The 13,027-nt window shown below is 44.4% G+C and overlaps 1 pseudogene; it reads left to right on the top strand.

The window, feature by feature from the left end:
* Positions 1-4,662: 4,662 nt before the first annotated feature.
* Positions 4,663-12,252, top strand: LOC125964326 (cytochrome c oxidase subunit 2-like; annotated as a pseudogene).
* Positions 12,253-13,027: the final 775 nt, after the last annotated feature.

Here is a 13,027-nt window from a genome sequence, read left to right as displayed (position 1 = left end):
ATCCAATCAAATAAGTAAAGGTGTCGCTCACCTCTGGCTCTTGGAGGGATTGCTAGGCGTCTACCCAGTGTATACTAACTGCAAAACACTGTCATGGTTTTGAAACATCTGTGTTCCAGAAAAGCTTTTTGGGGTGCATGGGGAAGGTTTGTTTTTGACATCAAGCAAAAAATAAATCACCAAGCTCTTTGAGCACAGGGGTGCTTAAGAGGGCAGTAGAAAGAAGGAATGGGCAGAAAAGACGATCTCCTCTGAAGTGAAGGTCGTTTTTCCAAAAGAGTAGGATTTAGTCTCAGTTTAAGGAGAACACTTTTAAATAGCTGGGACAGCTCCAAACTGCAGTTTAGGGAACGAGTGTTTCAAAAGAACAGTGCTTTAAAAGTCCTGGCAAGGCAGCAAGAGGATGAAGAGTTGGTTTTGCATAGTTTTGAACACAGGAGTAAAGAAGCAGAGGCATCTCTGACTAAAAGGCCCTGAGATCCTATGGCATCAGTGGGTCAGTTGCAGGGGGCAGGGGGTGTGGGGGGCGATATTTCTCTCTCAACGTCTCCCAGGGCAGCCACCCCAACCTACCCCACCCCCCCTACTCCCTTCACCCTTCCTCCCTCCACTGTTGGGTGTCCAGGGACAGCACTTCTTAAGCTGGAGCGCTCAGGCACCATCTCTGCAGTCTGGATTCTTCCTGGAGCCTGACAAGTTCTGGGAGAGGAAGCCAGGTCTGCAAGGCCACTGGGGTGCAGTCGGACCTGGAGGCCTGGGGGGGAACTGGAGCCCTGAAGTCCACCCACGTCCTTGAAGCCAAGGGAGGAACACATCCTCCTAACAGTACTCTCAGGGATCAGCGTGCTCCCCACCCAACGGTGATCCATGCTCACTTGAGGCAGCAAGGACTGCCTCTAACTGGCCCCCTCGATTCCGCCTTGAGGGTTCTCACACATGTGTGAGAGCGCAGGCCACAGATCTATTCAGTCAGCTGACCCAAGTGCTGCCGGGATCCCTCCAGTCCCATCCTCCAGCCTCTCCCTCTGGGACCGTATATAATAGAAGAAAGAGCACAGAGGAATTGGCTGAATCAAGGGACCTGGGAGCCTGGGTATGAGTTTGAAGACCGAGAACCTAAGGCGCAATTACATATTGTTGGAAACTCTTGTGGGGTGTGTGGGGGTAGGTTAGGAGGCTGAGAGGCTGAGTCGACCTGGTGAGTCCAGCCCCAGGACACCACACAGCCCCGCCCCCCTTTCCCTGCCATCAGACAAGGGGTGCCTCAACTCCAGCCGGGACTCTGCACTTCCCCCTCCCTGATTCTCCTCAGGAAGAGCCGGTGGCCCCCCTCTGAGGGCAGGGGCAAGACAACGCACCAAGTCTCCCTGCACTAAGGCGCTACTGGAAGCTCTTCCTGAACAGCAGTGCTGGCTTGGAGCGAACACGTGCACCGCCAAAGTTAGTCTCGTCCTGCAGCTGAGGGACGCAGGGTTTAAGTCAGCTGTCCTGGCTTTAAATCAATCAGCCCCCCCTTTAAGTCAGGTGACCGGACTTTAAATCACTGTGTGCTCCTCATGCCTGCAACTTCAAAAGTTGGGAACTTCACTTTGATCCCAGCACCTCTCATAGCTGAACGCACACTGTATCAGCCCCAACCCTGGCTTAGAGACAAGATATAAGGTAAGGGGATGGGCGTGCACTCATGGTGATGAGGGTGTACTTCATGTACCAGAAGGGTCTAGGCACTCTGGGGTACAGCGAGCAGTGCACGATACAGCAGCTCCCTGGCAAAGCTGGTGATGCACAGGGAGAGCAGGCACACCCATGCATGCAGAGGGTCCAGGACGAGAGCTGGGGCACAGCCAGCTGGGAGGGTGTGAAAGTGTAAGATCTGAGCCTTCTTGAGAAAGGCAGACACAGAGGATGGAAGACAAACAAAGACCAGAAGAAATATGGATTTGAAAAACACACCCTGCTCTTGAAATTGGCGTGGGGGGGCACCCAAGATTTGAGTCTTCTTACTCCCCAGTACCTAGTGCTTTGGCATTTGCCCAATTACTTATAAAATTTACTGATAAGATCTAGCCCATAGAATACTGCATTTGTAGTGGTATCGCATGTTAATGTTTCTATAGTGGAATAATCTTTTCTACAAGAAGAAAAATGTACACTATCTGAAATAAATTAAAACCCCTCTTTATAAAGTACTATATCGGACTTCCGTGGTGGCTCAGTGGTTAAGAATCTGCCTGCCAACGAAGGGGACATGGGTTCGAGCCCTGGTCAGGGGAGATCCCACATGCCGCGGAGCAGCTATGCCCATGCGCCACAATTAGTGAGCCTGCAGGCCACAATTACTGAAGCCCGCACACCCAGAGGCGGTGTCCACAGCAGGTACAGCAAGAGAAGCAACCACAATGAGAAGCCCGCGCACCGCAACAAAGAGTAACCCCCGCTCGCTGCAACTAGAGAAAGCCCGCACATAGCAACGAAGACCCATCACAGCCAAAAATTAATTAATTAATTAATTTTTTTAAAAGAAGTACTATATCCGTCTGTACAACTTCTCTGGGAAGAACAGAGAGATGGCGTGGGAGAGTGAGAAAGACCAATATTTAGTGCACATCTCTCATGCAGGTGCTCTGCTGGCTCAGATACATTTATCCCCACTTTACAAAGGAGGAAATAAGCTCAGAGAGGTTTAGTAATTTTCCCAAAGCCAAACAGCTATTGAGTCGCAGAACCAAGATCTGAACCAAGTCTGTTACCTTCAAAGCCTAAGTCCTCATCACAACAAAACTCAATTTTTATTTACATTAATCAAATTACATTGCAAACTGGGGAGTTCTTGGCACAGTCCTGAATAAGAGTGAGAATGAAAGAAATAGCATTGTTCTTACAGCCAACCAAAATTTTTGGAGCAACTGCTAGATGCCTGGACCTTTTGGGGTTCAGCAGTGATCACGACAGGAAGAGTCCTGCTTTCATGAACCACGCAGTGGAGAGGAGAGACGGGTGCAACTTGGGTGAGGGATTTCACCTTGCTGGGCCTCTGTTTTCTCATCTGGAAAATGGGACGGGTGTTCCTCATTTTCTGGGATTGTCCAGCCCTCACATTCTCTGATTCCATAAGAAGCATTTGTTTTCCTGTTTCTTTAAAATTCATTCAGGCCACGAGCCGTGATGAATGTTGTTAGCTGCTCCCCAAATCACTGTATTCCCACCTTTTCCTGTGATCAGGTCTTTCCCGAAACATGACTCACAATCAGTCAAGTCACAGAACCTAAGGGGCACCCAGCAGAAAAATTCCAACCCTTGCTTCTCAGGAGCTCTGCGGTCTACCTGCCAGGTAAACTTAACTCACCTGGCACAAGGTGGCCATCTCCGGTTTCACATCAACGTGATCTCAGGCACAAACCTCCTTGTTTTTCCATTTTGTCTTTAAGTAACTTATTGAAACAACTGTACAAATATGACAAAGATATAAAATCAGGCATCTTCTGCCCCCAGTGCCTACTAATAAATGATTTTCTGCCACTTTAATGATAAAGATAGAACATTTCAACATTCTGCTGCCCTTATTATTTGTCATTTTTGCTGATATTTCTACTGAAATACATCTTTCAATATTTTAACAATGGAACATTTACGTAGGTTGTTCCAGACCCAGCCTTTAGTGGTAAAGGTTTTGTTGTTCTATTTCTATTGTTTCCTTTAAAATCATTATCCTATTTAAATGGATTAAGTCAAATCTATAGGCATTTCTTATGAATATTGATGAAATGAATACATAGAGGGCAGTAGTACAAGTTGATTGGACTTGAGAACCTCTATTAGCACAGTTACGTATAAATATTATCTATATGTAAACTAAAGTACATGCTGAGTGAGATTCTCTGACACTGTTTCACTGTCTGTCCCTCAAGCCTGTGAGAAATGGAATATTTCTTCTCAGTAGACAAAGGATGTCACAGTCATCAGCACTTGCAGCCCTCCAGTGTGAGCCGCCGCGGGCCCTGAGGTACTCAGGATATGCAAATACAGAATGCAGGCCCAAGGGAGCTGAGGTGCATATCAAAGGAAGGATTTCAGGGAGCCCAGACTCTGGCATCTTCGCATACAAAGAAAAGCGCTACATTCCTCACGTTGGGAGAGCAGGTTTTCCTTAGTTAACAATCACGTTCTGATGTTTCCCATTACCTGCGTCCGTCCCCTGCCCTGTCCCCCCACCCCACCCCGGTACTTTAGCTCAGGGAGGAAGGAGCGCAGAGGGACTCAGCTGAATAAGGGGCCTGCGAGCCTCGGGAGGAGTTTTCATTCGCTTTCCCCGCAGGCGGGAGTACGGGCGCTGACGCTGCAGCCAGACCCTGCTCCTCCCTTGCCCCGTTTCCCCTCAGGACGCTCAGGCCGACCCCCTCCCCACGACCCCCCAGGCCCCGCGAGCCAGGCCGAGGGCAGGGGAGAGAGGAGGGACCGAAGTTTCCCGGACCAGACGCTGGGGACCGCTGTTTCTGCACAGCAGCGGCGGGTGGCAGCGAACCCCTGCCCCTCAGAAGCTGGTCCTGCGCTGCCGCCCGGGCAGCGGACCAGGCGGAGGGTCGTCGCCCACTTACCCGGCCCGCCGTCCCCACGACTGTGGCGGCTTCGGCCGCTGGGGCCCCTCCAGAGCCGGCAGCCTCAATGAGGCCGCCCTCCCCTCGGCCTCCGGGACAGTTCCGTGACGGCGGAGGGAAGAGACCCCGAGCCGCGAGTTCCAGCTCTGCGGAAACGCGGGCTCCGTTCTTGGCGCAGGGGGTGGGGCCGCTCTGCCACGAGGCCTTCCGGGAGGGAAGGGGGCGCCGGGGGAGGGAGCCGCCAGGAGCGCAGGGCCCCGTCGGGGGTCCTGGAGGGGCGGCCCGGCCTGGGGGCCCCGCCCATTGTAGCCGCAGCCCAGGCCTTTTTCCTGGAATCCTACACAAAAAAGTTAGAAAGATACACGGTCTATAGTAAATATTAACAAATGATTGTTGCTGCTGTGCTGACTATTCTATTAAACGTGTAAAATCCATAAAACACTTTAAGTTCAAAATTAAATATGAATTTTTACCTTTCTAATTATGTCTCTGCTATTCACAATTGTCGTTAATGAATCAGAGACTGTGGCATCACTAGTTAAAAATGAGCTTGTGAAAAAAATAGAACTCAGGCCCACCGGACCTACTGAATCACAATCTGCACTTCTACAATCTCCCCAGTGTACTTGTGTACCCATGTATAGTTGAAAGGTACATTTCTACCTCTACATGTCTTTTGTGTCTGAGAAATACACACATTTTATCCAATTTCATATAAATAAAACACTCAAAATGTATATGCCTGTGTTGAAACCATCATTTTATCATTTCTTTTCCAGATAAGTATAGTCTCTATACTGGTTTTGTGGATCACATGCCACACTCTTTTCTTGTAGTTAGAAATAAGGTAGAGAAAGTTACTTTGTAAATATATATATATATATATATATATATATATATATATATATATAAGTGGATAACTGAAAACACTCTTCTAAATTAAAACCAGTTCTCTTAACTTGCTGTTTTCTTCTTGGGTCACATTATGAACTCTTCCCATGGCCACATGGCATGTGTACCTTTAATTTCAGGGACTGCTGACATTCCAGGATATGGCCATACATTTCTCTCAAGAGGAGTGAGGATGCCTGGACCAACATCAGTGGGAATTGTACAGGGATGTGATGTTACACAAGTATAGGAACCTGCTCTCCTTGGGTGAGGATACCTTCCTTCTAGAATTCCTTATCCAACCACAGCGTTTAGAGTCCTTCATTTGTAGAATGTCTCCTGGAATCTTCTGCTTCCTACAATAGGGTTTCAGATTGCAACGTTTCAGGAAATATTGGGAGTTGGTGGGTATAATTTATCTTATTCTTTTAAAATTGCAGCCTCCCTCAACCACAGAGCACAGGGAGAGCAGCTTGGTGCTTTGTAACCACCTAGAGGGGTGGGATAGGGAGGGTGGGAGGGAGGGAGATGCAAGAGGGAAGAAATATGGGAACATATGCATATGTATAACTGATTCACTTTGTTATAAAGCAGATAATAACACATGATTGTAAAGCAATTATACTCCAATAAAGATGCTAAAAAAATAATAAAATTAAATTGCAGCCTCCCTTTTTTTTTTTGCGGTACACGGGCCTCTCACTGTTGTGGCCTCTCCCGTTGCAGGGAACAGGCTCCAGACGCGCAAGCTCAGCGTCCATGGCTCACAGGTCCAGCACACAGCATGTGGGATCTTCCCAGACCGGGGCACGATCCCGTGTCCCCTGCATGGGCAGGCGGACTCTCAACCACTGCACCACCAGGGAAGCCCTGCAGCCTCCCTTTTAATATACTTTGTAACTGCTTGGGACGTGTCTATATGAACTGTGTCCTATATGCTTCTGTTATAGTCCTTACAATATTTTATTGTCTTATTTTCTGTAACAATTTTCCATGGATTCTTTGGGCTTAAGGTATATTAAAAGGGAGACTGCGATTCTGGGACTTCTCTGGTGATGCAGTGGTTAAGAATTCACCTGCAAATGCAGGGGACATGGGTTCGATCCCCGGTCTGGGAAGATCCCACGTGCCACAGAGCAACTAAGCCAGTGGGCCACAATTACTGAGCCTGTGCGCCACAACTACTGAAGCCGGTGCGCCTTGAGCCCGTGCGCCATTTATTTTTTGGAGAATAAAACCACCTCTGAGTGATTAAAATTTAGACCAGCTAGTCAAAATGCTTTATCACCTGTTCTTCTAAAACACTGATCAACGCAACAAGGTTTACTAGGGATAACAGTATAACTGTATTCTGGAGCTCATTTCGGCAATATGGTTTATGACCTTGATGCTGGATCACGACATTTCAATGGTATAACTGCTATTAATTCTCTGTTTGTTCAATGATTAAAGTCTCACGTGTTCTGAGCTCAGACTGGAGTCATCCTGGTTGCTGTCCATTGCAGATTTCTTCCAGTATGAAAGGACAAGAGCAATACAGCTTACTTTACAAAATGTCTGCAAACTAAATGATGATATAATCTACATTCAATTAATTTATACATACCCTACTGTAGAACCCGGTTTGTTACGGTGGCAGAGCTCGGTAATTATGTAAAACTGAAACCTTTATCTGCACTGGTTCAAGTCCTCTTCCTAAGAATATGTTTATAATCAACATTCTTTCACAAATGATCCAATTTAATTCACCATAGCATTCCTCATATTAACTAAATGGAAAATACTAGGCTATATACAAATGCAGAAAGGGCCAAAAATCATCAGCCCCCATGGATTATTGCAACCCATTGCTGAGGCATTTAAATTTCTTATTAAAGAACCACTATGCCCATCAACATCATCAATTTATATATTATTGCCCCAATGCTAGCCTTAACCCTTGTTCTCACAATATGAATTCTTCTTCCCATACCTTATCTACTAATTAATATAAATGTAGGCATATTATTTATATTAGCCATATCACACCTAGCCATTTATTCCATCCTCAGATCTGGATGAGCTTCACATTCAAAATACTCACTCACTGGAGCCCTAGGGACAGTAGAACATACTATCTCATATGAAGTAATGTAGCAGTTATTCCATTCACAGTCTTACAGATAAATGGATCATTTACACTTTCAACAGTAATTATTACACAACACCTATGACTAATTTTCTCCTGACCCCTACTGAGAATTTGATTATCTCCACAGTAGCAGAAATCCAATGAAGCCCCACTAGATTTAACAGAAGTAGAATCAAAACCTGTATATGTCTTCAATGTAGAAAATGTAGCAGGCCCATTCAGCCCGCCCTTCCTAGAGAATATGTCAATTTCCTTATAATAAACATTTCCACAACAATCTATTTTTAGGAGCATTCGACAATCCCTAGGTGCCAGAATTATATACAGCCCAAGTGATCATTCAAACTCATCTAACAACCTCCTTTCTATGAATTTGAGCATCCTACCCAGAAGTTTGATATGATCAACATATACATCTCTTATAAAAACTTTTTTTACTACTAACATTAGCCCGATGTATATGAGAGTTTTCACTACCTGTCATCGTACCAGGCAACCTACCACATACTTAAGATATATGTCTGACAAAAGAGTTACTTTGATAGAGTAAATCATAGAGGTTTCAATGCTCTTATTCCTGGAATTGAATTCTTCCTAAGAATTTTACATTCTCCACGCTACCACATTACACCACATGCTATACAGTAAGGTTCTCTAAGTAAGCTTCAGGCCCATACCCTCAAAATATTGTTGTATATCATTCCTGTACCAATAAACTCTCATTGTTTTTACTATCATTCTACTGACTATTATCTCAGGAAATATAATTGTATAACAAGCTCACACTGGTTAATTGTATCCCCATTCTAATAAAAAACACGAACCCATAAGCTACAGAAGCATCCAACAAATACTCCTAAAACAATCCACCACATCAATGCTACTTATAATGGCTATTATCATTAATCTAATATGCTCTGGTCAAAGAACACAAAGAATAACAAAAATCTTTAATCCAGCAGCATCCACCCTCATGACATTCGCCCTTGTCACAAAAGTAGGACTTTCCCCATTTCACTTCTGAGTGCCTGAAGTCACACAAGGCATCCCATGAACAGCAGGCCTGATGCTGTCAGCCTGACAAAATTGCACCCCTATCAGTTTTATATCACATGTCACCATCCATCAAGCTAAATATACTATGAATCATAGTGATATTATAAATCATAGCTGGAGGATGAGGTAGACTTAGCCATACTCACCTGGAAAAAATTACACCCTCCTCATCAATTGCCCATATAGGATGAATAACAGCTATTATAAAGTATATTCCAATTATAACAATTGTAAACATACGAATTTATATCATCACAACACTCTCTTCTTCTTATTTATGCCCAGATGATGTACTACAAGAGTATCATTATCACACACAAGAGATAAAACACCTCCCATCACAATCCTTTTCCTCACCATTATAGTATCATTAGGACATCACCCATCACTATCAGCGTTTTTACCCAAATGAATAATTATCCAAGAGATAACAAAAATGATAACATCATTTTACCAATACTAATAGCCATCATAGCAGTCCTCAACATATATTTCTACTTGCAGCTAACATACTCTACATCAGTAACTATGTCCCCTTCATTAAACAACATAAAAATAAAACAGTTTGAACATACAAAATATAACCTTCCTCTCATTACCAATCATAATACCCACACGATTACTACACATAACACCCATTCTATCGGTGCTGGACTAGGAATTTAGGTTAGTTCAGACCAAGAGCTTTCAAAACCCTAAACAAGTAAAATTTACTTAATTCCTAAAAATAAAGATTGCAAGACTTTATCCTACATCAATTGAATGTAAAGCAAACATTGTAATTAAGCCAAATCTTTACAATATTGATGAGTTTTAACCCCAGGAGACTTTAGTTAACAGGCAAATCCTCCAGTCAACTGCTTTCAGTCTACTTCTCCTTCATTAGAGAAAGAAAAGAAAAGGCAGGAAAATCACCAGCAGAATTGAAGCTGCTTCTCTGCAGCTTCTACAATTCAATTTGTTGATTCACCACAGGGTTTTTGAGATAGAGGGCTCAATCTCTGTCTTTAGATTTACAGTCGAATGCTAGCTCAGTCTTTTTACCTCTGTTCATACACTGCTGATTATTTTCAACAAATCACAAAGATATTTTATATTTACTATTTGGTGCTTGAGCTGGAGTACCGGGCAGCACCTTAAGTATATTAATCCAGGCTGAGCTATGCTAACCTGGAGCACTACTTGGAGATGCCCAAATCTGTAAGGTAGTCATAACAGTCCCTGCACTTGTAATAATTTTCTTTATAGTTGTACCCATTATATTGTAGGGTTTGAAAATGGACTTGGGCCACTAATAACTCGGACACCTGAGGTAGCATTTCCCAAAAAAATCACGTAAACTTTTGACTACTTCCCCCATCATTCTTACTCCTACTCATATCACCAATAGTAGAAGCTGGTTCTGTTACCAGTGGAACCGTATATTCACCTCTAGCCTGCAATCTGACCCACGCAGGATTCTCTGTCGACCTAACCATTTTCTCCTTACATTTAGCAGGTGTCTCTTCAATTCTTGGTGTTATTACTTTTATTACTATAGTCTTTCATACAAAACCAGCAGTCATATCCCAATACCAAACACCATTATTTGTTTAATCTCCCCCAACTATAGCCATCTTAATATAATTACCACTCTCAGTCCGAGCACCCAGAATTGCCATACTGTTAAGAGATAGAAATCTCAACACTACTTTCTTTGACCCTGTAGGAGGAGACCGAATCCTATACCAACACCTGTTTTGATTCTTTGGTCACCCTGAAGTCTGTATTCATGGCCTACCAGGGTTTGTTATAAACTCACATATCATTACATACTATTTAGGACAGAAAGTGCTTTTCAGCTATTTGGGAGTAGTATGAGTCATGTCTACTGGCTTTTTAGGATTTCTCCTGTGGGTCCATCATATGTTTGCCATAGGGATAGCTGTCAACTCAGGAGCACACTTTGCATCAGCTACCGTAATTACTTCTATCCCTACAGGAGTAAAAGTATCTAGCTAATTAGCAACTCTTTCTTTTTCTTTTCTTTTCTTTTTTTTTTTTTTTTGGCTGCATTGGGTCTTCGTTGCTGCACATGGGCTTTCTCTCCTTGCGGTGAGTGGCAGCTACTCTTTGCTGCGGTGCGCAGCCTTTTCATTGCAGTGGCTTCTCTCGTTGCAGAGCACGGCCTCTAGGCGCATGGGCTTCAGTAGTTGTGGCTTGCGGGCTCTAGAGGGCAGGCTCAGTAGTTGTGGCACACGGGCTTTTTGCTCCGCAGCGTGTGGAATCTTCCCAGACGAGGGCTCGAACCCGTGTCCCCTGCATTGCCAGGCGAATTCTTAACCACTGCATCACCAGGGAAGTCCCTGGTTAGCAACTGTTCATGGAGGTAATATTATATGACCTCCCAATATATTATGAGTTTTAGGCTTTAGTTTATCTTTTTACAATAGGTGGTTTGACAGGAATCATCTTGGCCAACTCATCCCCGGACATTGTCCTCCAGGATACATACTATGTAGTAGCACACTTCCATGATGTAGTGTCCATGGGAGCAGTCTTCACTATTATAGGAGGCTTCCTACACTGATTCCCACGATTCTCAGGTTATACAGTTAACTCAGCAGTAGCAAAATTCACTTCACTTCACTTCACTATATTTGTAGTAGTAAATATGACCTCCTGCAGCACTTTCTTGGCCTCTCAGGGAGGTTACTACATTACTCTGAGGCACACACAACATGAAATATTTTGTCTTTAGGCTCATTCATTTCAGTAGCAGCAGTAATGCTAATAATCTTCATACTGTGAAAAACATTTGTGTCCAAACGAGAAGTCTCAGCAGTGGAAACTGCTACTACTAACCTAGAATGGTTGCACAGAGACCCTCCACCACATCCTATATTTGAAGATCCTACCGATGTAAATGTAAAATAAGGAAGGGCTCAAGTCCTTTTCAAGCAGTTTGAAGCCAACAGCATAACAATTTTGTCTTTCTCAATAAATGAGATAAAAGTAAAAAGTGATGCAACTTTTTCAAAGTAAAATTATAGGCTAAAATAGTGTCTATCACGAAGGCATATAAATTTCATCTAGGGTCTCAAGATACAGCATCACCGATTATGGAAGAACTTTTACATATTCATCATCACACAATAGTGATTTTTAAAATAAGTTCTCTAGTCCTCTATATTATTTCACTAATATTGACAACTAAACTAACTCATATATGTACAATAGATGCACAGGTGGAGAAAATGTGAACAATTTACCAGCCATTATTGTAATCTTAATTGCCCTATCATCATTGTGAATCCTTTACATGATACATGAAATCAATAACTCTTCCCAAACCATACAAACTATGGGTCAGTAATGATACTGAAGCTACAAATACACAGATTATGAAGATTTAAATGTTGACTCCCCTGTAATCCCCACATCAGAGCTGAAACCAGGAGAATAATGACTAACAGAAGTCAACAACCGAGTAGTTAGAGACAGTCATTGAATATTAGTTTCATCTGAAAATGTTTTACACTCCTGAGCTGTTCCTTCTCAGGCCTAAAAAGAGCTGCTATCCCAGAATGCCTAAATTAAAGAATCCTAATACCAACAGGAGCAGGCCGATGTTGTGGGCAATGATCAGTAGAGGTCGTTTTCCTGAGTTCAAAGAAAGGACAGAGGGATACGGCTCAGATATGGGGTGAATCGGGAGCCCATGGGGATACACTGTCCAAGCTCCAGGATAGGAATGGGGTCTCTGGGATCCCAGGCCACCCACCACACTCTCCCGAGCAGCAACTTGGCAACATTCCCTGCCAGTGATGAGGCAGCCCTAGCACTTGTCGTGCCCCAGTGCTGTGTCCTATGTGGGTCCCATGCTCTTGGGACCACACCCACACTCTTCAGGTCCATGCTGCAGGGTGCTTTGTGCCTCAGGGGTAGAGACCACACAGCAAGCAGTTCCCTCCCCAACCAGCAGGAGGAGGGAAGGAGAGCAGGGGCACCAGGGGAATCTCACTCAGACAACAACACCCCAGGGGTGCCAGTGGGGCCAGTGATGATGCAGATGAGGCCCAGGCCAAGAGGTGGAACCAGAAGACACAAAAGGCAGCTGGTCAGGTCCTAGCTCATCTGCACCCCGGACACCTTTGTCCCTCATACACCCCCTTCCTCATACACCCTCTCCTTAAATGCAGATTCTTCAGAAACAAACAGGCAGAGCTTCAGACTGAAAGTCAGCTCTTCCAAAGTGACCTGTCAGCAAACACTGCAGGGTTCCACTCCAGTGGGTGCCCTGGAGTCGACAACTCAGGGACTGAAGTGGATATCGGTGCCAGGGGCAGTGAGAGGGAGTGGGGAGTGAGACTTT

This window comes from Orcinus orca, chromosome 1 (assembly GCF_937001465.1).
Source record: "Orcinus orca chromosome 1, mOrcOrc1.1, whole genome shotgun sequence".
Classification (NCBI taxonomy): Eukaryota; Metazoa; Chordata; class Mammalia; order Artiodactyla; family Delphinidae; genus Orcinus; species Orcinus orca.
This window is presented reverse-complemented; position numbering and strand designations above follow the sequence as displayed.